The sequence below is a fragment of the Pleurodeles waltl genome, chromosome 7 (genome assembly GCF_031143425.1).
Source record: "Pleurodeles waltl isolate 20211129_DDA chromosome 7, aPleWal1.hap1.20221129, whole genome shotgun sequence".
NCBI classification, from domain to species: Eukaryota; Metazoa; Chordata; class Amphibia; order Caudata; family Salamandridae; genus Pleurodeles; species Pleurodeles waltl.
Window position 1 is genome coordinate 931,765,820 of NC_090446.1, and position 24,129 is coordinate 931,789,948.

The following is a 24,129-nucleotide window of genomic DNA, read 5'->3' on the forward strand; positions in this document are numbered from 1 at the left end:
ACATGTTCTTCTCTCTAACTGAGTCCAATATGGACTGGTGCGATATGTTGGCTACATGCATTTATCATTGTGCAGAATGCTTTCGCTAAGACATATCATTATTGTACACTGTACCCCTGATGCAAATGTACTTGGAAAATGTTTAAAAACAATAAACATATTTAAACCAAAAAAAGACGTTGCCTGACATTTAACTCACAGCAAGCTACCCTGGTCACCAGAATGGGTCAGTTTGCATGACAAAATCTTGATGTTTCCTTGTGCCAGAGGGGGCTAGGGAGCCGTTCCTTTCATGGGTGATAGATCAGTCACACAAAGTGGGGTATTATTGTTAACGGGATTAGTGTAGGAACTCTGTATGGTAGGAAATTTCTGAATCCTGAATTAGATGACATTAATGAGGTCTGCTTACACTTTTGTTTTGCTGTGTAACGTCAGTGCACAAAGCGTGCTATGCAATACAACAAAATAAACTAACAACTCATAGGAGGCATTTCCTTGCATTCCAACTTTGATGTCAGAACAGAAAATGCTTCTGGTAAACATTTTCTTTTTCAGTACTGTGGGTGACCCGTTGAAGTCCACCTCAGTGTGAAGGTAATGTGGTGAACATCAGTGGGTCGTTGTCTGCCCTAAAGCAGTTAAAATCCACCAAAATCCACGCAGCCAGATGTCCTGTCCAACAAGACAAGAATTGACAACAAGCTGCAAGAATATGATGGTCACATCACACTTATTTCTTTGTTCCATGATTGTAGGGATTCTCCGTTCTCATGAAGACCCCAGGTTGGTAGGCTTCTAGGACTGGGGAACAGCGAATAGCACAATGGTCAAAGAAAGGTGGCAGGTGCTGCAAATGGCCATGCACAGTCAAGAGAATGTTTTAGTTGCCATACATGGTCTACGGAGAAGAGGGCTAGAAGGAGAATAGAAAATATTGAGAAATAAAAAGGAGATAGAAGAGAACAGTGATGGAAGAGGTCCTAGGAAAGCAGAGACTACTTAGGGAAAGACAGGAGAGTAAACAGAAAAAAGCATGAGGGAGAGCAAGAGCGGCAGGAATGGGAAGACATGCAGCACTAAACAGAAATAAATACTGGGGAAAAAGTTGAGAGAGGCAGTGGTGGCAGAGATTGGGAGACTGGGAGAGAATTGAGAAAGTAATAGAGAGCCTAAATGAGCAAAGTTAAAACTAGATACACTGGGAGAAAAGGTGATTGGAGATATTCAGTGGAATTCATACCTTATGTTTTGACTGATACACCTGGACCAATATTATTTTAATGCACATCTTTGCACTTTATTTTCTAAAAGGGATCTTAATGTAAGACCCAAAATCACTTTACATAGTGATCTTTAAAGTCCCAACAGGGTCTAACCATTGTTAATTGATCCACATTGGTTTGTTGAAGTTGCTTAACAATGGCATCCTCTTGTTATTTGTTAAAATAAACCCTTGTTGAGAAATGCTGATGGCTACTCTTTTGATATTTATCAACCATGTCTCCATTTGCTTTATTCCAATTAGACTGTTTATATTCAAACTTGAAATGGAGTTTAAACAGAGTTTTAAATAAATAATTGGCTAGCTGCCCCGGTAACTTGGGGTGGGTGGGAAGCTTAATATGAAGTGACCCGACTCATTCAGGGTGCTTTTGGAAGCCAAAGAAAGTTGGTCAATGTGAGGGGCATGGCCGGCCATGAGGGAAAACGGTGGTGCAGGCTGTGCCCAGTGCAGCAGAGACATTGGGCCAATATGAGCTCATCCGGGTCTGGAGCAAAGCTGTTTCTTGGGGATGGGGGACGGTGGGCCCCAGAGACTCCAGTGCTACGAGTGGAGGCTGGTGGGAGAGGACCTGACTGCTGGCACCATCTGGGCACCACTGCAGGAGGCTTATGGGAGCGACTGGATGCCATGCTTATGCAGGGCTTCTCCCCTTAGCACAGTAGACTGCCATTCCTCTCAGAGACTGATAAACCGCTGCCCCTTTTGCTCTGTGTGGCCCCTAGTGAAGGCAGTGGTGAGTGATGCCACCCATATAGAACCCAAGCTTGATCCAATTGTTACCTCTTTCTTGGCTTAAGGTGCCCTATTTGCAGTGCCTGCAGCGGGGGGCTGGAACTTGTGTGCCTCTCCCCCGCCTTGTCTGACTCCAGATCCCTGGTTGCTGACGTGGGTCTTTACAGGCAGGAATTTAATCATGAGCTGCCTGCAGTGACCCCCCCACCTGTTGGCTGAGGCACCCACTGAGTTGATGGCTGGTATGGTGGGGGCTGACCTTCCACCTCCGGCGTCTTGCTGATCCTATCTGAGGGTGGGCAGAGATAGTCAGAACATGCCTCAATGGAGATGGGGCGAGTGGGCTCCCAATGGGGGTGGATGGTACTCCCCCTGGGAAGGATGACTCTGAGGCAAACTCTGTGGATGATAGGGGGGCAGTGATGTGGTGGACGTCCTTGGATATGAACCTCAACCGCATCCTGGCTCAGTTAACTCTACTAAACATGTCCTCAAGGTGAAAATTGGCAAAGTCTCTGTGGATCTAGGTCTTCTTCAGGATGACCACAGAAAGCTGTCTGATTAGGTCAGGCGCCATGAGGAGGCCCTGGAGGACACGGGGCCTGCAGTTCTCATGCTGCTGTACCAAATGAAGACTATGGTGCGCAGGGTAGACTTGATGGACAAGAGAGCTGCAGCCAGAGAAACAAAATCCTCATAGTGGGTTTTCCTGAATGGTTTGAAGGATCGGACATTGTTCAATACCTGGAGAAGTGGTTTTCCGACAATGTGACACTATGGGGTATTTCAAAATTCTTTGCACTAGAGCACGCACCAAGGGGCCCAGCTCGCACCCTCCTCTTTGTGTGCCCCATCCCCATTGTAACCCACCTACTTCATTTTAGAGACCACATACTGATTCTACAACAGGCCAGCTTCAAGGGTAAGCTACAGTTGTCTAACTCTGTTGTGGCTATTTTTCCTGATTGCATCCTAGAGGTTCAGCTTAAGAGAACGTCATATCTGGCTGCTAACTGGGTACTTAAGGATATTGGTGTCCAGTATATCTTGTTCCTTGCTAAGCTGAACGTGATTGTGGATGGTGCGGCTCACTTTTGTGATAGCCCTGAATCTGCTTGGGAAAGCCTGGAGGTGTATAAGGTGGGCGGAGGAGGCTAGGACTGGTCCCCAGCCCCCACTGCCCCAGCGACAGAGGCAGCAACAGTGCCAGTTGCAGAGTCCCTCAGAACGGCTGATCGAGCAGGAAAAGGCTGTATCAGTGGAAACTGCCAAGGTCTTCTGTGCACTGGAGACTCAGGAACTCACAGAGTGACTCTGACTGATGCCCACCATGGAGAGCTACGATGTGACCCATGGCTGACTCCAAGGGCTGCAGATTAACTCTAATGATGGAACGACTTGGTGCTAGGGCTTTCTTTGGCCTCTGCTGAAGAGGCAATGGACAAGTAAAGGGAGGGGGTGAGTAAAGACAGGGGGAAGTCCTCAAGAGATGCAAAAAGTCAGCTTCGGTTAAAAGTAGTAGAATGCCATTGTGCATGCTCAAGCTGAGATACATGCAGGATTTAAGTGTTATTAAACACATTTTTATGCCTTTGTGGGGATACACTGCGACTATGACATCGCCTTCTGTTGGGACAGGGTGGTGTTACCTTGACTGTTTCTTGTGGTCAGAGAAGACCTGGGTGGGCGGTGACTGAGGGTGAGGTGAGGGCTGCCTTAAAAGCCTTGGTGAGTAACAAGACCCTCTGACATTGAGGGCCTACTGGCTGAGTTTTACAGGCAATTTGCTCCTGCCCTGGTCCCCCGTTCAGTGGCTATGTACCAGGAGGCATATGAGCAGGGGACACTTCTGGCTACATCCTTGACTGCACTGGTCATCTCCAAACCCCAAATCTGGTGGGGAGTTGCTGGAAATTTTCTTTTATAGGCTCTTGTCCATGTTGAATCTGGACTTCAAGATTCTTAGTAAGGTTTTGGATAATCGCCTTGAGCCCCACCTGCAGATCCTTGTACATCAGGACCCGAATTAGTTCATCCTCACAAGGAATACCTCCGTGAATATCAGGCGGTTATTTCCCATAATCGGTGAGTTGGACCACAGAACTCATCCAGCCCCAGAAGCCCTGGTCCGTTCAACTCTTGAAAGACTTGAGCAGGGTGTCCACATGAGTTGGTCCAAGTCCTGTGCTTTCCCATTGCCGGGGGCTACCCAGCTTGCTCCACCAGTCGGCCTCTTAAAAAAATAAAATAAAAAAATAAACTACATTTTGCCACGCTGCCTTATGTTTTTAAGAAAACTACTGTAATTCTGTGTATTCTACTGTGTTGATAACTGAATTTGGGGGAAACTATGAAAGTGTTTGACCTAATCATCTCTGAAATAAGCTTGATTACTGTTTGGGAGGGAAACAGATCACATCCAGCCATCTTAGTGTGCCACCTGGTCATCGCGGTTAGGGCTCCAGTGGTTTCACTGCTTCTTTCTTGCATCCGGCGTGCCTATTTATTCGCGACTGGGATACACAGCAGGCGTGCCACAGGCATACCTAATTCAAGCCTGTCTGCGTCTGTCCGCAACAGAATGGTACTAGGGGCCAGGAACACAGGTCAGATGCTCTCAGCTAGGGTGGCCTACTCTTCATCTCAGCTGCTTGCCTTAAGCCCTACAAGACCAGAAACCTTTCACTTCTCCTTGAATCCGAATAGAGCCCTATCTAAATGCTTGCACTGTGATGTTATGCTTTTCAATATTGCACAACTCCCCAAGCCCATAACATAGGGCAGCGCTCCCCACCAATTAAGGATTTAACCAATTCCAATTCTACCCATTTCAAGTTTTTTAACCTCAACTGTCACCCATTAGGTAAACACCAATCTGACCTTTTCAACTTTCTAACACAGACGCTGTGTTTCTGACAGAAACATGGTTAAATTTGGCCTCAGCACCAGACAGTGTAGCCACTCTGCCCTATGACTGTCAGATTCTTAGAGTGGATTGCTCTTATTTTTAAAGCACAGTATTTCTGTAAAATAGTCAACTCACTATCTCAGACTGTGAAATTCTATTGTTTTCTCTGACTCTTTCTAATGCTTTCACCATGCCAGGAGCTCAGATTTATTCTGTCCTCCCCCACCCAGCTTGCAACCGGAGTTCCTCTTTAATGAAGAACTTATCCCCTTACATTGTTAAGTATGCTGGCTTTACAATTCTCTGAGATTTTAATATCCACTTTGAAAATAAGGCATGCAAAACTGCCTTCTCTCTTTTTCAGGATCTCATGGCCCTGGATAACCAAGGTGTCAACAGTGGTCCTACCCATGAGGCTGGCCATATGCTTGACCCCATTTTTTCAAATGAGAAGAACCTGCGAGCTCACCAAGCCCTACCCCTAGCCTAGTTTGACCACTATGCAGTTCCCTTTTTGCTAACGTTCTCAGGTGCACTCTGGCCTGGAGCAGCCCAGCCCTCTTCAACTGGTAGGAGCTGGTCGAAACTCAATGTGCTTGCCTTGAACTCTATCTTAGATTCCAACCGTCTGATGCTATACAATTCTGTAGGTCCAGATGCGTCCATCATTGATTGTTGGATCGGGTCTGTGCTTGACTCCGTAATTCCGGTCACCACCAAAAATCAGCACGGGACACTTCCACCGGCCCTCTGGTTCAAGGTACGTTACGCAATAACAAAAAGATTTGTATATCTCTTGAGAGAACGTGGAGAAAATCTTATAGCGCAGATGACAAAGCAAAGAATAAGTTGTCCCTAAAAAACTACCACAAGGTGGCTACGGGCGTCAAGATGGCAGTCGCACTCTGAGAGTGTTCTGGACCCGTCCGTCATCCGCCCAAACCCACTGCCTCGGTGCCCCCTGATTCCGGGGGACCAAAATATGGAGTTCTGGGGAGTCTGGGTGCCGTCGGTTGGCGGCACCATCCTAAAGACCGAGCCGCGCCTGAGGTGGGGGACGCCCTGTGCGGACTTCCGAGCAGAGTCGGTGGGCCGGGGCCTGCTGGGGTCGCGGCAGGAGGCGCTGCACCCTCCCAGCGCACCCGGGGGCTGCGCGGCGAGTGGCCGCTGAGGGGGCCGTTGGAGCCGGGCCTGGGTGACCCCAGGGCTGTCGGGTTCCAGGAGTGATCTGGGACCCGGTGAGCCAAGCACCGAGGACCCAGTCGCCTGTGCGCCGTCGGAAGGAGGCACAAAACAAGAAGGAAAGAGGCTGGGAGGGCAGCGCTTGGAGATCCGCGCCCTCCGAAGCCTCCGAGAGACTACACTGCACCCCTCCGTGCGGCGAGCGATCGATCCTGGTTCGGGGGCCTGCGGGCTCGGGCGCTGACCGCGGACCAGAAGCAGCCCCCCTCTAGACTCTGGCCGCCTGTTCCGCGCCCGGACTGCGGGCCTTTGGGCTGCCCCGCCCCGACACTGCGAGCGGGAGCAGAGGAGAGATAGGAAGACGAAGAGGTGAGGAGGAGCAGCAAGGGCCCAGGGCCCACGGCCTCAAGTGGATCCTTGCCCTGAGCCCCTGGGCCTTGCGGCTGGCCGGGTCCTCAATCAACCGGTGGATCTCACCTGGACCACAGATCAGCATCGTGGGGAGCGCAGAGAGAGGAGCCAGGGGCCCCCCTACCCAGGGACAGCGGAGACACGGACCCGAGCTTCTGAGAGAGGTGAGGCCTGGGGCGACCGGGGGTCCCCCTCAGCCCACGTCCAGAGGGAGGAGCATGGGCCTGGGATCACCATGGGGCGGCACCCCATGGTGATACGGGGAGAACATTAAAGACGCCCGACGGGAGATCGTCGTCCCGGGGGAACACGACAGCTGGGTATCTCCCTGGCTTTTGGTTTAACGAGGCGGTGGACGCTCCCCCTGACTGCCTAATCCTGGGACCCACCAAGACCGGGGAGGGGCCGACTCCCGAGCGTCCTTCTGGCTGACCCCCCCCCCCTCCTGGAGTGAACAATTTGACCTGGAGCCACTCAGGGGAAAAAAGAGACACAGGACCCCCGGCCGCGGCTGAGCCTTGCCTCCACTGAGACGTAACTGCGCCCGTTCAACCCCTCGGACAGCATGGACACGGAGAGAGCCTCCAGACAGACGCAGCCGTCCCAGCATTGGGTTGATCAATTTACCACACCGACGGTCCCTCGAGCCGGAGGTGACGCTCCACCTAATGACCAGACCGCAGACGGGGTCAGTGCTATCCTTCTTGCAATCCAAACCTCACAACGGGCAGTGGAAACCAAGATTGGGGAGGTGAGAGAAGAGATGGGCCTTGTGAGACAAGACCTTAGAAAAGCTGTGGGCCGAATTACAGAGGTGGAGAACCGCGTCTCGCGGACAGAGGATGACTTGATCGACCTTAGAACCAAGGTGGCCCAGCTACAAACTCGGACTGGCGAACTCCACAGTAGAGCAGAAGATGCTGAAAACCGCTCCAGACGCAACAACCTGCGCCTCGTGGGCGTCCCGGAGGGTGCTGAAGACGGCAATGCTACCAAATTTCTGGAGAACTGGATTAAGTCATGGATGCCAGAGAACTCTCTCTCACCATGGTTTACGATAGAACAGGCGCACAGGGCACTGGCCCCGTGGCCCCTGCCGGGCGGCCCTCATAGACACATGATAGCACGCTTCCTCAATTTTAAGGACCGTGATGCTATCCTCAGAGAAGCCAGGCGCTCCCCTGACCTCCTTTGGGACAATCAGAAAATTCTGTTTTTTCCAGACTATACTCGCGAAGTTCAAACTAAGCGTCGATCATATGAACATGTGAAGCAGAAACTGAGAGCGATGCAACTTTCCTATATGCTCCTCTTCCCAGCACGCCTGAAGGTAATCCTCGCCGGTAAGGCGCACTTCTTTGATTCGCCTGAAGAGGCGTGGGACTGGCTGACAGAAGAAGGTATCGGCAACCGAAGGGGCCCACCTGGTACATCCGAGGGACCCCGAGAAATACGTCCAGACACACGAGCTGACACGTGGAGAGGTCGGAAACGTACCAGATCCAGACGGGGAAGACTGAGGAGCTCCAATGCCCGAGCAGATGAAGACACCCGTCCTGTCCTGGTCCCACCGCCAGGGAAGGGACCGGTAGACCACCCCGGGGATCGAGCCTCGGGAGAAGATCAAGGGGGTGATTGCCTGAGCCACTCCCCCGAACTTGGTTGACATCAGCCCTGCATGTACTGAACTCCGGTCTGTTGGGACGCACCAACTGAACCGGGTGCCATCCCACATAAGCGGAGCAGGGTCACATCCACGACAGCACTACGTAGTGCACCCCAACGACTTTATTAAGGGCAGGGGTTTTGCATTAGTAAATTGCAATTGATCCGACGTACAGGAGGGGTCCACCACTCCACTCGATGGCAGTCTACACGGCTGCGTTGCCCCTGTTGGGCATTAGGGCGACAGATGCTTCAAGGGTAGAAGTATGGGGTGGGGGGATATTGGGGGTTCAAAGCTCACGTTAGGGCTTAGTGAAGTGGTTATGTTAAGTTACTTTTGCAATACCTACGCCTGTCACATAGATCCTTTTCAGTCAACGTGCCCATCTCTGGGTCCCTGGTTAGGTCCCCGACTACCCACCACGCAGTCATGGCACAAACAGCTCACTCACTGACACAGATTCTCTCATGGAATGTCAATGGCCTCCTAGATAAAATTAAAAGATCCGCAGTGTTTAACACTTTGTGCAGATATGCCCCCTCGGTGGTTCTCCTGCAGGAGACACACCTACTCGGAACCAAGTGCCCCATCCTAGCACGGGGGGATTTGACAAGGTTTTCCACGCAGGTTTCTCAAGGGGTTCCAGGGGAGTAGCTATCCTGTTCCATTGTTCGTTACCCATGGTGGTCCCCTCCACGCATTCAGACCCACAAGGTAGATTTGTAACGGTGACCGGTACATTGCACGGGTCACCGGTCAACTTCGTATGTGCATACACCCCCCCCCCAAGCCGGCTTCGATGCCTTCTTACTAACTCTCCGCGGGACGCTGATAGGCCTCCCGCAGGAACTTACTCTTATTGGTGGAGACTTTAACGCTGTCCTAGACCCTAAAATAGACGTATCCGGACCTATTTCCTCCACCCGAGCCAGGAGAGCAACCAACTTAAACAGTTGGATAACAGGACTGGGGCTATGTGAGGTGTGGAGGACATGGCACCCCAGAACACGGCAATACACGCACACCTCAGCAGCCCACCATTCTCAGGCAAGAATTGACCTTGTGTTTATGCCGGCTCTAGACATCTCTAAAGTCACTGGCGCTGAGATATTACCTCGAGGAGTCTCAGACCATTCCCCAGTACGAATCCGAATAGGGGACACAACCCCGAATCAGCGTCCGGTGTGGCGCCTGAATGCATGGTACCTGCAGAATAAGGAATATACCCTTGAAATAAGGGATCACCTTACCCAATACTTCGATCAAAACCTGGGATCCGTACAATCCCCGGGCACAGTTTGGGCGGCATGTAAAGCCACACTTAGAGGCTACGCTAAGCACCGCGTGTGCGCCCGCGAATGAGTGCGAGACCTGCAGGTGACAGCTCTCGAGTCTAAAGCCTTAGCCCTGGAGCAGTCTAAGACCGCCGCCACATCAGCATCCGCTTTAAGACGCCTAACAGTGATTAGAGAAGAGATAAAGCAGTTAGTGCTTGAGGCCGCAAAGCACACCTGGAGGGCGTCGGCGGCTCGCGTGTACGGATGGGGGTGATAAAAATGGCAAACTCCTGCACTGGTTGGCCTCGCGCCCACTAGCCGACAGGATTATCCCCGAGATCACGGATGAAGCGGGCTCGGTCGCAAGGACTCCCAGTGAAATTGCTGCGAGCTTTGCCTCATACTACGCTCACTTATACGCAGTGCGCCCCCGCCCACTAACTGAAAGGGAGTCCCCCCTTCTTCCCACAATCCCATATGCGACCAGGGAGATCCTGGTTGAAGCCATAACCCTGGCCGAAATCACAACGGCCATATCCGGACTAGCGTCAGGCAAAACACCTGGTCCAGACGGCTTCCCGTCTGAGCTCTATAATAGATGCGGGGACATTTTAAGCCCCCACCTGCTCAACATGCTTGACGAAGCGGAGAGGATCGGCCGTTTCCCCACCGGAATAGACCAAGCCACAATAGTGGTGATCCCAAAGACCCAACTGCCATCGCGGGACCGCTCGGCTTACAGACCTATCTCCCTGCTGAATGTCGAGATTAAGGTGCTCTCTACATTACTTGCTGCCAGGCTGAGGGTAATGCTTCCCTCACTGGTTCACCCAGTTCAGTGTGGCTTTATGCCTTCTCGCAGCACCAGGCACTGCATTAGGAGACTACACGTCGTTCTGGCCCAATACTGCACATTGACCGGGTCCCCTCTCACCCTTCTTCTGATAGACTTTGAGAAAGCCTTTGACACGGTGGATTGGTTGTACCTAGAACACGTTCTAATATAGAACAGATTTGGACCCAAATTCCGGGGTCTTGTAAAACTGCTTTACTCTAACCCAACCGCTCGTGTCCAGGTAAACGGGGTGACCTCCGACCCATTCCCCATCCGTCGTGGGACCCGTCAGGGATGCCCGTTATCGCCGTTACTCTTTGCCCTCGCGATCAAACCACTGGCCAAACTGTTGAGAGAGGACCCACTGGTAGTAGGCTGGGCATGGCCCACGGGCCCAGAAGACCGGGTAGCACTATACGTGGACGATGTCCTCCTTTATCTTTCTAATCCAGCAGTGAGTGGCCCGCGTGTCTTAGAACTCATGGACCTCTTCTCACAGGCCTCGGGACTAACACTGAACCCCAGAAAATCCCTGCTGATCCCTCTACACCCCTCTAGAGACTGTGTAAGTTGGCAAAAAAACATCCCAATCCGCCACAACAGTTTTAAATATCTGGGGGTCCACATAACTCTGCTCCCCGAACTAACATGGGAACTAAACGTCACACCGCTCCTTAAGAAGTCCAAAAAAGATCTTCAACGCTGGCAGAATCTTCCACTTAACACACTGGGGAGAATAGCGTTATACAAAATGATGATACTCCCCAGATTTCTATACCTGCTGCAGAACTTCCCACACCCAATCCCCCTGAAATGGTTCAACGAAATCGAGACAATGGCGCAACAATTCCTGTGGCACGGTTCCCGCCCCAAATTATCCCTTGTTACATGTCAGAGAGACATTTACGAAGGGGGACTGGGAATGTCCAACATTTATTTCTATTATCTGGCTATGCGCCTACTAGTGATTAACGACTGGCTATCGGGAGGTTGGACCGACCCCGCGTACAGATTAGAACTTCAGACGATGGGCTACAACTGGGTTTTCAATGCTCTATACGGGGGTGTGACCCCGCAAACCATCCCCGAGGTGACCAGATTGATTCTCACGGGTTGGCGAGCGGCACAGAGGGCCACGGGGTGGTGGTCCCATCTAACACAACAGACGCCTCTTTGGCAGGGGAAGTGGTTGAGGGAGGTCTCCGCATTGGAGGGTTTCCGGAAATGGGACATTATTGGGATATCTACACTTGGCGACATCTGGGGTGATTCACAAATTCTGTCCTTTGAGGAGCTTCAGAAAATACACTCCTTAAACAATACCCAGTTTCACAAATACCTACAGCTCAGCCACGCTCTATTAGTACACGTACGGCCAGGGGACGACATCCCAGAGTACAGTCCACTGGAGGCAAGGGTCATGATGGGATACCTAAACAAAGGGGGAACCTCCCAGATCTACCGCTCTATCCTCACTAATACATCCCCCCCCCCCTCGAGGAGCTTCGCCAGAAATGGGAGGGCTGGGTGGGTCCCATAGAGGACTTAGAATGGAGAGAAGCATTAATGGCCCCTCGAACACTAGCCATATCTACACGATTTCAGTTGTTGCAAACCCTTTACCTACACGCAGCCTACCTTACCCCTAAGAGACTCCATCGGGCTAATCTTCAACCCACAGATGAGTGCCCCCGATGTTCCCAACCGGGAGCCGATTTTTTTCATATGGTCTGGACCTGCCCAATTATAGAGTCATATTGGAGGTCAATTGTGGGGGAGATCTCCGAGGTACTACAATCAACGGTAGAGATTTCCCTGACACCAGTCTTGCTAGGGGCCATGGGTGATACTGGGCTAAATAGAGCGAATCGAACATTCCTGGGTGTGGCCTGCCTTGTGGCAAAAAGAGATATTATGTCAGAATGGAAGGCCGTAAAGGCGCCGACCATCACCAAGTGGAGACGAGGAATGGACTGGTGCGCAGGTTGCGAAAAACTTGTATACAAGGCGAGAGGGTGCCCTGACAAATACACTAGAGTGTGGGGGACCTGGGAGAGTTTACTGACCACTTGACCAGCCTAAGACAATAGAAATCTCCAAGCAACTCCCCTAAACCAAAAATCACCCTAGGGGTGATGGGCACTGCTACCTGCAATCCTAACTCTGTTGTGGTTGAGGGGCCACACCCATGCCACACGAGGTGAAGAGTGGGCCCATCCCCCCAAGAAATTGTGACTACAGGGGTTAGTGATCCCGTGCTGTAGAGGTGGGATCTGGTCCTAATAGTTACACCAGACTTCATGGAGCCCAAGGGGACCAAAGGGACGAGTAAGATGGAAATGCCAGATTACTTATCTCAAGAAGGCGTCAGAGCATTGGTATTTGTATTCACTGTTACAATGTATCTTCATTGTGTTTTCTTGTGTTTTTTTTTTGTTTTTTTTGTTTTTGTTCTTCTCTAAAATAAATAAAAGCTCTTTATAAAAAATAAAAAAACTACCACAAAAGCTGCTACCTGACTAGAGCCTCCAACTTCTCTTATAGAATTAGTGGGGCCCAAAACTGCTTGAAAACACAATTTCAAGTTGTAAAAACACTTTCTAATTCAGAAAATACAGCCCTGTCCCTCTCTCACAACCTCAGTGGGAGAAGCTAGCCTCTTTTTTGGCTCTAAAAAACTACCACAAAAGCTGCTCTGAAGCTTGAGTCTCCTTCTCTGATAAAATTGGAGTGGCCCCAAACTGCTTGAAAATGCTATTTCAAGTTGTAGAACCACTTTCTAATCATACAAATAACTGCCCCGGTCATCCCTCGCTCACAACCTCAGTGTGATGAGCTAGCCCCTTTTTTCTAAAAAGAAAAGACGTAGATTTTCATGCCACTCTGTCCTCTATATCAGACGATAACTTGACAGACACTTCTATTACTCCCCCCTTCACAGTAGAGTATAATTTGCCACAGGGTCCCCATGATAGGACCTGCTTACTGAGCTAAGTTCAAACCCTGGACACCCCGACTCACAAATCCCTACTCTCTTCCATTCAGTCGGGCTCACCTCTTGACCCTTGCACTCCCTCAGTGTTTGGTACATTTGAATCATCCACTATGGACCTTCTTACACAGCTTCCTAATGCCTCATTTTTGGAAGGTATCGTCCCAAGGGCATGGAATGCTCAGGCCCTTATTCAATTAACCAACTCGGGAGCCCTCCATCTGGGCTAATTACAGTTTCCCTTTTGCCCAACCTGTCTAAAGTCCTACTAAAACATGTGAACAAACAACTCACAATGTACACGGAACACAATGGCCTGCTTCACCCCTCACAATTGGGCTTTAGAGCTGGCCAAAGTACACAGTCGGGCCGTAACAGAATATCTAAGGCAACAACTTGACAACAGTGGCATCTTCGCACCAATCCTACTAAACACGGTGAACCACAAAGCTCTTCTCCAAAGGTTAGTGGCTGTAGGGGTGCAGGACACGGCTCTGTCCTGGCTGAGCTCAATCCTTTGGGACCCTGCCTTCCAAGCTCACACCTACCAGCATTGCTCTAAGCCACCCCTTCTACCATTTGGGGTCCCTCTGGGCTCCATTCTTAGCCCAAATCTCTTCAGTTTGTAAGTAAGTCCACTTGAAATGTGCGGCCTCACCATCCTGCCTTATGCCAATGATATTTAGATAGTTGTCATCCTAGGGGAAACATAGTACATAGGCATTGGATAGCTACCTCAAACAAGACTGCACCTGGATGATTACTAACTCTTTGAAGTGAAACACAGAAAAGACTGAGTTACTATTGCTGGGCAACTTTCCCCACTTGTGGGGTTCACATCTGTGACAAGATGTGATGGGTACTTTACCAACCCTTGTTCCAGTAGTCAAGAATCAGAGTCTGGCTGGACGATAATCTATCCATGAGTCATCAAATCACCAAAGTGGCTGCAACCTCCTTTGGAATCTTGAGATGACAAAAAAAATCCTAGGATGTCTCCCATCCTCGGTCCAGCAGACAGTCATCCAGGCCCTGATCATCTCGAGGCTTGATTACGGAAACATTATTTACCTAGGGTCTCAAAGTACCTTCTAAGGCGACTCCAGGTAGTGCAGAACGCAATGACAAGACCCCTACTTTGCCATCCCCCCCAAGTTCCATCTCGCTGCTAGCCTGCTCGACGATCTGCGCTGCCTTCCAAGAGAGAGACCCTAAATAGCCCAGGAACGGGGATTGGTCCCCTACACGGTGACCACCAATCAGGAGGGGACTGTGACATCACCCACCTGAACTGGCCACTCAGATGCTCTCATGGGCCTCTGCCCGTCTTGGATTCCGGATGACAGAATCAGGTGGCAACCTGGAGGAGCTCTGACACCACCCTTGGGGTGGTGATAGGCAGGGAAGTGGTCACCCCCTTTCCACTGTCCAGTTTCATGCCAGAGCAGGGACGTGGATCCCTGGACTTTTGCAAACTGGTTTATGCAAGGAGTGCACCCAATGTGCCCTTGAAAGCATACCAGTGGCTTGGGGGGGCTACCCTTCACAAGCCATGAAACACCCATTTCCAAGGGAGAGGGTGTTACCTTCCTCTCCCACAGGAAATCCTTTGTTCTTCCTTCCTCTGCCTGAGCTGTTCAAGAAGCAGGAGGGCAGAAACCTGTCTGAGGAGTGGCAGCAGCTCAAGCTGCCCAGAAAACCCCAAAAGACTAGTATGACCAATGCTGGGGGTCCTTTAAGAGCCCCCAGAATGCATGAAATCATACAACCAATACTGGTAACAGTATTGGGGTATGATTCTGACATGTTTGATACCAAATTGGCCCAGGTTCAGAGTTACCATTATGTAGCAGGACACAGGGACCCAGTCTAGTACCCAGTAAAATGTCTCCCCCCCCCCACTTTACAAAGCCAAGTGTAATGGAGCTGGAGTTTGTACTGGCACCTCTGTTCATGCAAGGGTACTCTCACACACAGATACCTGCACCCTGCCGTCTGGGCTAGGAGGGCCTACCATGGCTTGGCTTACAATGCCCTGGTGCATTTACCTGTAGTGAAAGGGTGCATGCACCTTTTTCACACAGGCTGCAATGGCAGGCCTGCAGACACATTTTGCATGGGCTCCCTTGGGTGGCATAATACATGCTGCAGCCCATGGGGAACCACTGGTGCCCCAGTGCCTCGGGTACCTAGCTACCATATACTAGGAACTTATATGGGGCACCAGTATGCCAATTGTGGGGTGTGCTAAGTCCTAAGCAACCACATTCAGAGGGGAGAGCACAGTCACTGGGTTCCTGGTTAGCAGGACCCCAGTGAACACAGTCAAAACACACTGACAGCAGGCAAAAAGTGGGGATAACCATGCCAAAAAGAGGGTACTTTCCTACACTTTGCAAAACCTGGTACATTACCACACCATTGATTTGATGAGAAGCTGGTGTCCTAGCCTTCTTATCTGTCTCAACTCACTTGGAACTTTTGCATCACTATAAAATTACAAGCTCTGACTTGCATTAGACCCAAAGAACTCTTTCTAAACATTGCATTGACGCAGCCGCATTGTATCAGCTGAAGGGCACCATGACGTATTCAATATAACTTCAATATATCCCTGACAGCTACCTTTTTGTTGGCCACCAATAGGGCTTTGCAACAGATCATAATATGGCAACTGCTGTGCTACAGGTTGAGAATGATGCAATGTTTGATTCTGCTAAATCCTGTCTTTTTTTCTGCAGGACCGCTCTGCTGCATCTGATACTGTGAAACACTCCATGAGCATCTCATGATTGACAGATTACTTCTTATTTACTTTGACTCGTATATCTCATGCCGGTCACAGCAGATCAGAATTCCAGATCTGTTGTCCTAACACAGAAACCGGGGGACCGCAAGGTTCCATCCTTGGTCCTACTCTTTTTTAACTTTACATTAAACTCCTTATAGTCCTATGCAGAAACTCAGAGATCCTGGATCATCAGTATGCCCATGATAGACCAACCTCTCTCCCTCCCCTCGTTTTTGCCCAAACTTGGGAATTAGTTCAGGACCGCGTGGCATCTTAGCATTTGACACTCTACCCCTCTAGCTATGATTTTTATTTATCTCACCCAAAGAATAATCCTTACCTGTCCAGTACCTGGATTGATTCATGTGGAATCCTGAAAGTACTTTTTCAGTTTGGGAGACTTTTTGTTGAGGGAAAAAAAGAGAGCAATCCATTACTAGTTATCACATTAAACACTCATATCATTATCCATGGGATAATGGTGACAATAGACTGAGGCCCTCATTCTGACCCTGGCGGTCGGTGATAAAGCGGCGGCCAAGCCGCCAACAGGCCGGCGGTCTAAAATATGCAATTCTGACCCTGGCGGGAACCGCCAACACAGCCCGCCAACTTAACACTCCGACCGCCACAGCGGTACAAACAAACAGCGCGGCGGTTCCCGCCAACAGCCCGGCGGCAGACAATGTACCGCCCACCCTATTACGACCCACCAATCTGCCACCTTTTCCGGGGCGGGAGCACCGCCGATAAGAACACGGCGGAAACAGACTACGAACGGGAAAACGCTCACCTCTACGCACTCCACGCGAGATTCCGGCAGTATGGAGCCAGAGTTGCAGGTCATCCCCGCACTCCTATTCCTGCTCATATACCAGGAGCACGCCCGGCGGCGCGGAAGACATCGGTGAGTACTGCACCTACGACACAGGGGAGGGAAAAGATTACCGGCACACACCCACCCACCCACACCCACTACAACACACACATCAATGCATTCCCACAGATCACTGTCACAACCCACAAACCACCCCCCTCCGAAATAATGCAAAGACCAAAAGAAGAGATCATAAACGGCCAGATATATTGAAATATGTACACCAGTAATCCCAATAAATAAATAAACTATGTACAAAATATATACAGCTACTAAATGTAGTCCAACCACTGTCCGTGGATCACAGGGGTCCTGTGCAAAGGGGCAAGGCCCAGTCCCACGACAAGAACTCCACGGAGAGAACACTGCAGGGGCATCAGAAAGAAAATAGGACAGGCACCTCAGGGGGAAGGGAAGGGGGGGCACCTCAGCCACTTGAGTACACGACGCCAGATCCACGAGGGGACTCCATGACCACTGGCCCATCCTGGGGAGAGCAAAGCCACAGTCCAAACAGTCCATACAGTGGGTGGCCTGCCCACTGGGCCATCCTGGGGAGAGCAAAGCCACAGTCCAAACAGTCCATACAGTGGGTGGCCTGCCCACTGGGCCATCCTGGGGAGAGCAAAGCCACAGTCCATACAGTGGGTGGCCTGCCCAATGGGCCATCCTGGGGAGAGCAAAGCCACAGTCCATACAGTCCATACAGTGGGTGGCCTGCCCACTGGGCCATCCTGGGGAGAGCAAAGTCACAGTCCATACAGTCCATACAGTGGGTGGCCTGCCCAATGGGCCATCCTGGGGAGAGCAAAGCCACAGTCCATACAGTCCATACAGTGGGTGGCCTGCCCACTGGGCCATCCTGGGGAGAGCAAAGCCACAGTCCATACAGTCCATACAGTGGGTGGCCTGCCCACTGGGCCATCCTGGGGAGAGCAAAGCCACAGTCCATACAGTCCATACAGTGGGTGGCCTGCCCACTGGGCCATCCTGGGGAGAGCAAAGCCACAGTCCATACAGTCCATAACAGACCCCACTGCCACTGGAGGAGGCAAGTTGGCCAGAGGACATCCTGCAGCCCTGCCCGAGATAGATCCTGCCCTGCCACGTCTGCCAAAGGGCCAGCGGTTCTTGCCCTGAAGGGTCCAGTTCAGCGGTTCTTGAGACGGCGGGGCCCAGTTCAGCGGTTCTTGAGACGGCGGGGCCCAGTTCAGCGCTCCTTGCCTTGAAGGGCCCAGTTCAGCGGTTCTTGAGACGGCGGGGCCCAGTTCAGCGGTTCTTGAGACGGCGGGGCCCAGTTCAGCGCTCCTTGCCTTGAAGGGCCCAGTTCAGCGGTTCTTGAGACGGCGGGGCCCAGCGGAGCGGAGCGTGAGACGGCGGGGCCCAGCGGAGCGGTGCTTGAGACGGCGGGGCCCAGTTCAGCGGTTCTTGCCCTGAAGGGCCCAGTTCAGCGGTTCTTGAGACGGCGGGGCCCAGTTCAGCGGTTCTTGAGACGGCGGGGCCCAGTTCAGCGCTCCTTGCCTTGAAGGGCCCAGTTCAGCGGTTCTTGAGACGGCGGGGCCCAGCGGAGCGGTGCGTGAGACGGCGGGGCCCAGCGGAGCGGTGCTTGAGACGGCGGGGCCCAGTTCAGTGGTTCTTGCCCTGAAGGGCCCAGTTCAGCGGTTCTTGAGACGGCGGGGCCCAGTTCAGCGGTTCTTGAGACGGCGGGGCCCAGTTCAGCGCTCCTTGCCTTGAAGGGCCCAGTTCAGCGGTTCTTGAGACGGCGGGGCCCAGCGGAGCGGTGCGTGAGACGGCTGGGCCCAGCGGAGCGGTGCTTGAGACGGCGGGGCCCAGTTCAGCGGTTCTTGCCCTGAAGGGCCCAGTTCAGCGGTTCTTGAGACGGCGGGGCCCAGTTCAGCGGTTCTTGAGACGGCGGGGCCCAGTTCAGCGCTCCTTGCCCTGAAGGGCCCAGTTCAGCGGTTCTTGAGACGGCGGGCCCAGTTCAGCGGTTCTTGAGACGGCGGGGCCCAGCGGAGCGGTGCTTGAGACTGCGGGGCCCAGTTCAGCGGTCCTTGCCCTGAAGGGCCCAGTTCAGCGGTTCTTGAGACGGCGGCCGGTCTATGGCCAACTGCTAATTGCCTGGTGGTGCCCTCCTGGGCAGCGGGGATGGTGCTCCTTCACTGCCCACCTGGGCTGTGGGTGGTGGGGCCCTCCTGGCCAGCTGGGCTGGGTCCTCCCTGGGCAGCGGCTATGGGGGTGGTGGGCTCTCCCGGGGCAGCTGTGCCGGTTCCTCCCGGGGCAGCGGCTATGGGGGTTGTGGGCTCCTCCTGGGCAGCAGGCCTGCTGCCTGACCTCTCCGACTTGCTGCCCTTGCCCTCCTTAGTCGTGGGCCTGTGGCCCTTTCCTCCCTTTGGAGCTGTGGCTGGTGACTGTCTCTGGGTGGTGTCCGGGGGGGATGTAGAAGGCGGGCTCCTGCGGCGACCCTTCCGCCTTCTGCTCCTCTTCCCAGGGGGTGGGCTGGCTGTCCCCTTGCTGCTGGGCGAAGATCCAGACATGCGGGCTGGCGGGCTCCAATACCCCTGCACCCTTGTCAAGGGGGCTGCAGGGCTGGTGGTGGCTGAGGTGCTCTTCTTACCCCGACGAGAAGGAGGGGGGGGCTCAGGGTCAGGAAAGAAGTTAGTAGTGGCGAGGAAGAGCTTCTTGGGACAATGGAGAGTGGTAGGTACAGTGGGAATGGGAGTGGAGGGAGAGGATGTGGTTGTAGGTGAGTCACGTTTGCTGTCTTTGGGTGCAGGTGCAGGAGGGATAGGCTGTCGTGAGGTGGATGGCTGTTGGGTGGGTGGGTGGCTGCGTTTGTGTGGTGTGGAAGAGGGGGTGACAGACACAGTGGGAGAGGACACAGGGGACGTGTAAATGGCAGTGGGGGTGGTGACTGCACGTGTGCGGACTGGAGTGGAGGGTGTGCTGGTGATGGAAACACTGGCTGATGTTGAGGTGAATGGAGGTGTGAGTGTAGACGTCACAGGGAGGGAGGAGGGAGACGAGGAGGTGGGGGTCACAGAGGTGGTAGTGACTGTTGGCATGTCTGCATCGGAATGTTGCGTGTGTGAATGTCTGCGTGATCTGTGGTGCTTATGTTTGGATGAGCTTCTCTTGGGTGTTGAGGTGTGTGCAGGCTGGTCTGATGGTGTGGGTGGGACAGGCAGAGGAACAGGAGACTGGGAGGAGGGAGTTAGTAGAGGCAGGCAGGAGACAGGGACAATGGCTGCCGTCAGTGCTGAGGCCAGAGCCTGGAACGATCGCTGATGGGCAGCCTGACCCGAATGAATGCCCTCCAGGTACGCATTGCTGCGATGAACCTCCCTCTCCACCCCCTGGATGGCATTCAAAAGGGTAGTCTGCCCAACAATGAGCGTTCGGAGGAGGTCAATGACCTCCTCACTGAGGGCAGCGGGGGTAACAGGGGCAGGGCCTGAGGTGCCTGGGGCGAAGGAGATGCCCGGCTTCCTGGCAGAGCGGGCACGGGGCGAACGCTGAGGGGCTGCTGGGAGGGCGGAGATGGTGCGCTGGGTGGCGGCTGTACCTGTAATGGCGGGGGGCACGGATGGTGCCACCCCCGCAAGGGAGCCCCCTTCCGAGGACGTGTCCGTGTCGCTGCAGGGTCCAGTCGTCCCCGTCGTGGAGCTCCCCTCGCCCTCCGTCTCACTGGTCCAGTCTGACTCTGTGGCATGGCCCTCCTGGGCCATGTGAGATGCAGCTCCCTCCTGCCCCGATGCCACTTCTCCTCCGCCTGATGATGCTGATGCACACAAGCACAGAAAGACAAACAAAAAGGGGGGGGGAGAGAGAAATAAAGGGATATTGAGTACATGGATCTCCGGTACAGTTAGCGGACATGACAGACACAGATGCCCCCTGCACTAAGTTGCGCACTTGGGGTCCGCTACGCATTCCGTGGAACATGCCCTACACGCCTAGAGTTGACAACTGCACCCATGGATGACACGGCCCAGGGATGGCTGTACTGACAAACTACTGAGGGTGGTGGCTGGGGACACAGGGGCTTACGGGGGTGCCCAGCCTACAGATATCGCCCTGGCCTAGGGGGACCCCCAGCCCTCCTCCCCCACCCAGACACCTCCACTGCGCGACAACAGAGTAGATAATGCTTGTACTCACCCCCTTGTGTCTGCTGTGCTGCCCTCACGCGCCCATCCAATTCAGGGTAGGCCACCGCCAGGATCCGGAACATCAGGGGGCTCAGTTGACGGCAGGCACCCCGCCTACGTTGGGAGGCCATCCCCAGCAGAGACTCGGCGGTCTTCTTGGTCCCGCGGCGGATGTCCTCCCACCTCTTGCGGCAGTGGGTGCCCCGTCGATGGTGGACCCCCAGGGCCCGGACTTCCTTGGCGATGGCACGCCAAATCCCGGTCTTCTCATGGGCGCGGACCTATGTGACACGTACAGGGAGGGAGAAATACCACGTTCAAGTTTCTCAGCATTTTCCTTTCCAGTGGCCCAACGCCCCCCATCCCCGCCAGGCCCCCCGCCATGCCCCCCGCCATGCCCCCGCCATGCCCAACATGGCCCCCATCCCCGCCAGGCCCCCCGCCAGGCCCAACATGCCCCCCATCCCCGCCAGGCCCCCCGCCATGCCCCCCGCCAGGCCCAACATGCCCCCCATCCCCGCCAGGCCCCCCGCCAGGCCCAACATGCCCCCCATCCCCGCCAGGCCCCCCGCCATGCCCCCCGCCAGGCCCAACATGCCCCCCATCCCCGCCAGGCCCCCGCCAGGCCCAACATGCCCCCCATCCCCGCCAGGCCCCCCGCCATGCCCCCCGCCAGGCCCAACATGCCCCCCATCCCCGCCAGGCCCCCCGCCATGCCCCCCGCCAGGCCCAACATGCCCCCCATCCCCGCCAGGCCCCCCGCCAGGCCCAACATGCCCCCCATCCCCGCCAGGCCCCCCGCCAGGCCCAACATGCCCCCCATCCCCGCCAGGCCCCCCGCCATGCCCCCCGCCAGGCCCAACATGCCCCCCATCCCCGCCAGGCCCCCCGCCAGGCCCAACATGCCCCCCATCCCCGCCAGGCCCCCCGCCATGCCCCCCGCCAGGCCCAACATGCCCCCCATCCCCGCCAGGCCCCCCGCCATGCCCCCCGCCAGGCCCAACATGCCCCCCATCCCCGCCAGGCCCCCCGCCAGGCCCAACATGCCCCCCATCCCCGCCAGGCCCCCCGCCATGCCCCCCGCCAGGCCCAACATGCCCCCCATCCCCGCCAGGCCCCCCGCCAGGCCCAACATGCCCCCCATCCCCGCCAGGCCCCCCGCCATGCCCCCCGCCAGGCCCAACATGCCCCCCATCCCCGCCAGGCCCCCCGCCATGCCCCCCGCCAGGCCCAACATGCCCCCCATCCCCGCCAGGCCCCCCGCCAGGCCCCCAAGCCAGCCAGTGGCCCCAAATCCATATTGAATTAAACTCACTTGTTGGTCTGGAGGACCGTAGAGTAGCGCATACTGGGGGAGGACCCCATCCACAAGTTTCTCCAACTCCTCTCCAGTGAAGGCAGGGGCCCTTTCCCCAGGCGCAGCAGCCATTGTCCCTTCCAGACCGAGGTCACAGCAACACTTGCAGTATAGGTCCTCTCCTGTGAAAGTTCAAGTCGCAAGTGGATAAGTAGATAGAAAGTGGCGGTCACGTCCGCGGCGGTGCGTACCGCGGCGGTGCCTCCCGCCACCGCCGGCGCCCTTCGCCATTGGCTCCTGAAACCCATAGGCTTCAATGTTAACCAATGCGGCTTCGTGCCGCAGTCTTCGCCCGCCGCGGTGTGCCACGCCAGCGCATTGACCTCACATCCCATTGTCACACTTCACAGGTCAGGCAGCCGCCATTTCCAGGGCCCACATGGCTCAATTTCAACTGCGTCACACAGGCCTAGGCCTTGCATAGCCACTCAGACACGCCATTCACTGCATAGAGAATCGTATACTGTGCTAGCTGTGAGTACGTACCTGTGGGTTGCTTGACTGTGTGCTCCATGTTGTCCTTCCTAGGCACCGTCCGCTGGGTTGGGCGAGGAGACGGATGAATCCTCCCGTGTACCGACCGCTGGTGGACCTGTCGACAATGGAAGAACGCCACATTATCCTGACCTACCGTCTTAACCGTGCCACTATCCATGAACTGTGTGCCCAGCTGGAGCCCGACCTGATGTCCCCCATCTGCCAACCCACAGGGATTCCCCCTCTGGTGCAGGTCATGTCAGTACTCCATTTCTTGGCAAGTGGGTCATTTCAGACAACCGTGGGAATTGCTTCTGGGATGTCTCAGCCCATGTTTTCGAAGGTGTTATCCAGAGTGTTGTCTGCCCTGATGAAATCCGTGAGGAACTACATCATTTTCCCTGAGGTGGGCGAATTGGCTACAGTGAAGGGTGATTTCTACGCCCTTGGACATATTCCCAACGTAATTGGTGCCATTGATGGGACCCATGTGGCTTTGGTTCCCCCAAGAGACAGGGAGCAGGTGTACAGGAACAGAAAAAATTACCATTCAATGAACATCCAGGTGGTGTGTTTGGCTGACCAGTACATCTCGCATGTAAATGCCAAATTCCCAGGGTCAGTGCATGACGCCTACATCCTCAGGAATAGCAGCATCCCTTACGTGATGGAACAGCTACAGAGACACCGTGTATGGCTAGTGGGGGACTCTGGGTACCCCAACCTGTCGTGGCTACTGACCCCAGTAAGGAATCCCCGGACCAGGGCAGAGGAACGGTACAATGAGGCCCATGGGCGTACTAGGAGGGTGATCGAACGCACCTTTGGCCTCCTAAAGGCCAGGTTTAGGTGCCTGCATATGACAGGTGGATCCCTAATGTACTCACCTAAGAAGGTGTGTCACATCATCGTGGCCTGCTGCATGCTTCACAACCTGGCTTTGCGCCGCCAGGTGCCTTTCCTGCAGGAGGATGGTCGAGACGGTGGTGTTGTGGCAGCGGTGGAACCTGAGGAGAGTGACGAGGAGGAAGACGACGGGGCTGAAACAGACAACAGGGACAGAATCATTGAACAGTACTTCCAATAGGACACAGGTAACATTTCAAAGATAATTTAGTAAATGTTAACTACTCTCCAGCATCTCTGCTGCCTGTCTATTTGCCCCAGTGTATGATGACTGAGTTTTGG

General features: G+C 54.1%; 1 protein-coding gene and 1 long non-coding RNA gene across 3 annotated transcripts in view; one reads left to right on the top strand and one right to left on the bottom strand.

Moving 5' to 3' along the window:
• SAP30L (SAP30 like) overlaps window positions 1-24,129 on the top strand; it is a 387,822-nt gene that overhangs the window by 196,355 nt on the left and 167,338 nt on the right. The window lies entirely within an intron of this gene.
• The window catches only part of LOC138245745 (uncharacterized), a 116,910-nt gene that overhangs the window by 36,197 nt on the left and 56,584 nt on the right, over window positions 1-24,129 (bottom strand). The window contains exon 2 of the long non-coding RNA XR_011194163.1: window positions 16,423-16,482. This is a non-coding gene — a long non-coding RNA (uncharacterized lncRNA). The remainder of the gene's footprint in view (window positions 1-16,422; window positions 16,483-24,129) is intronic.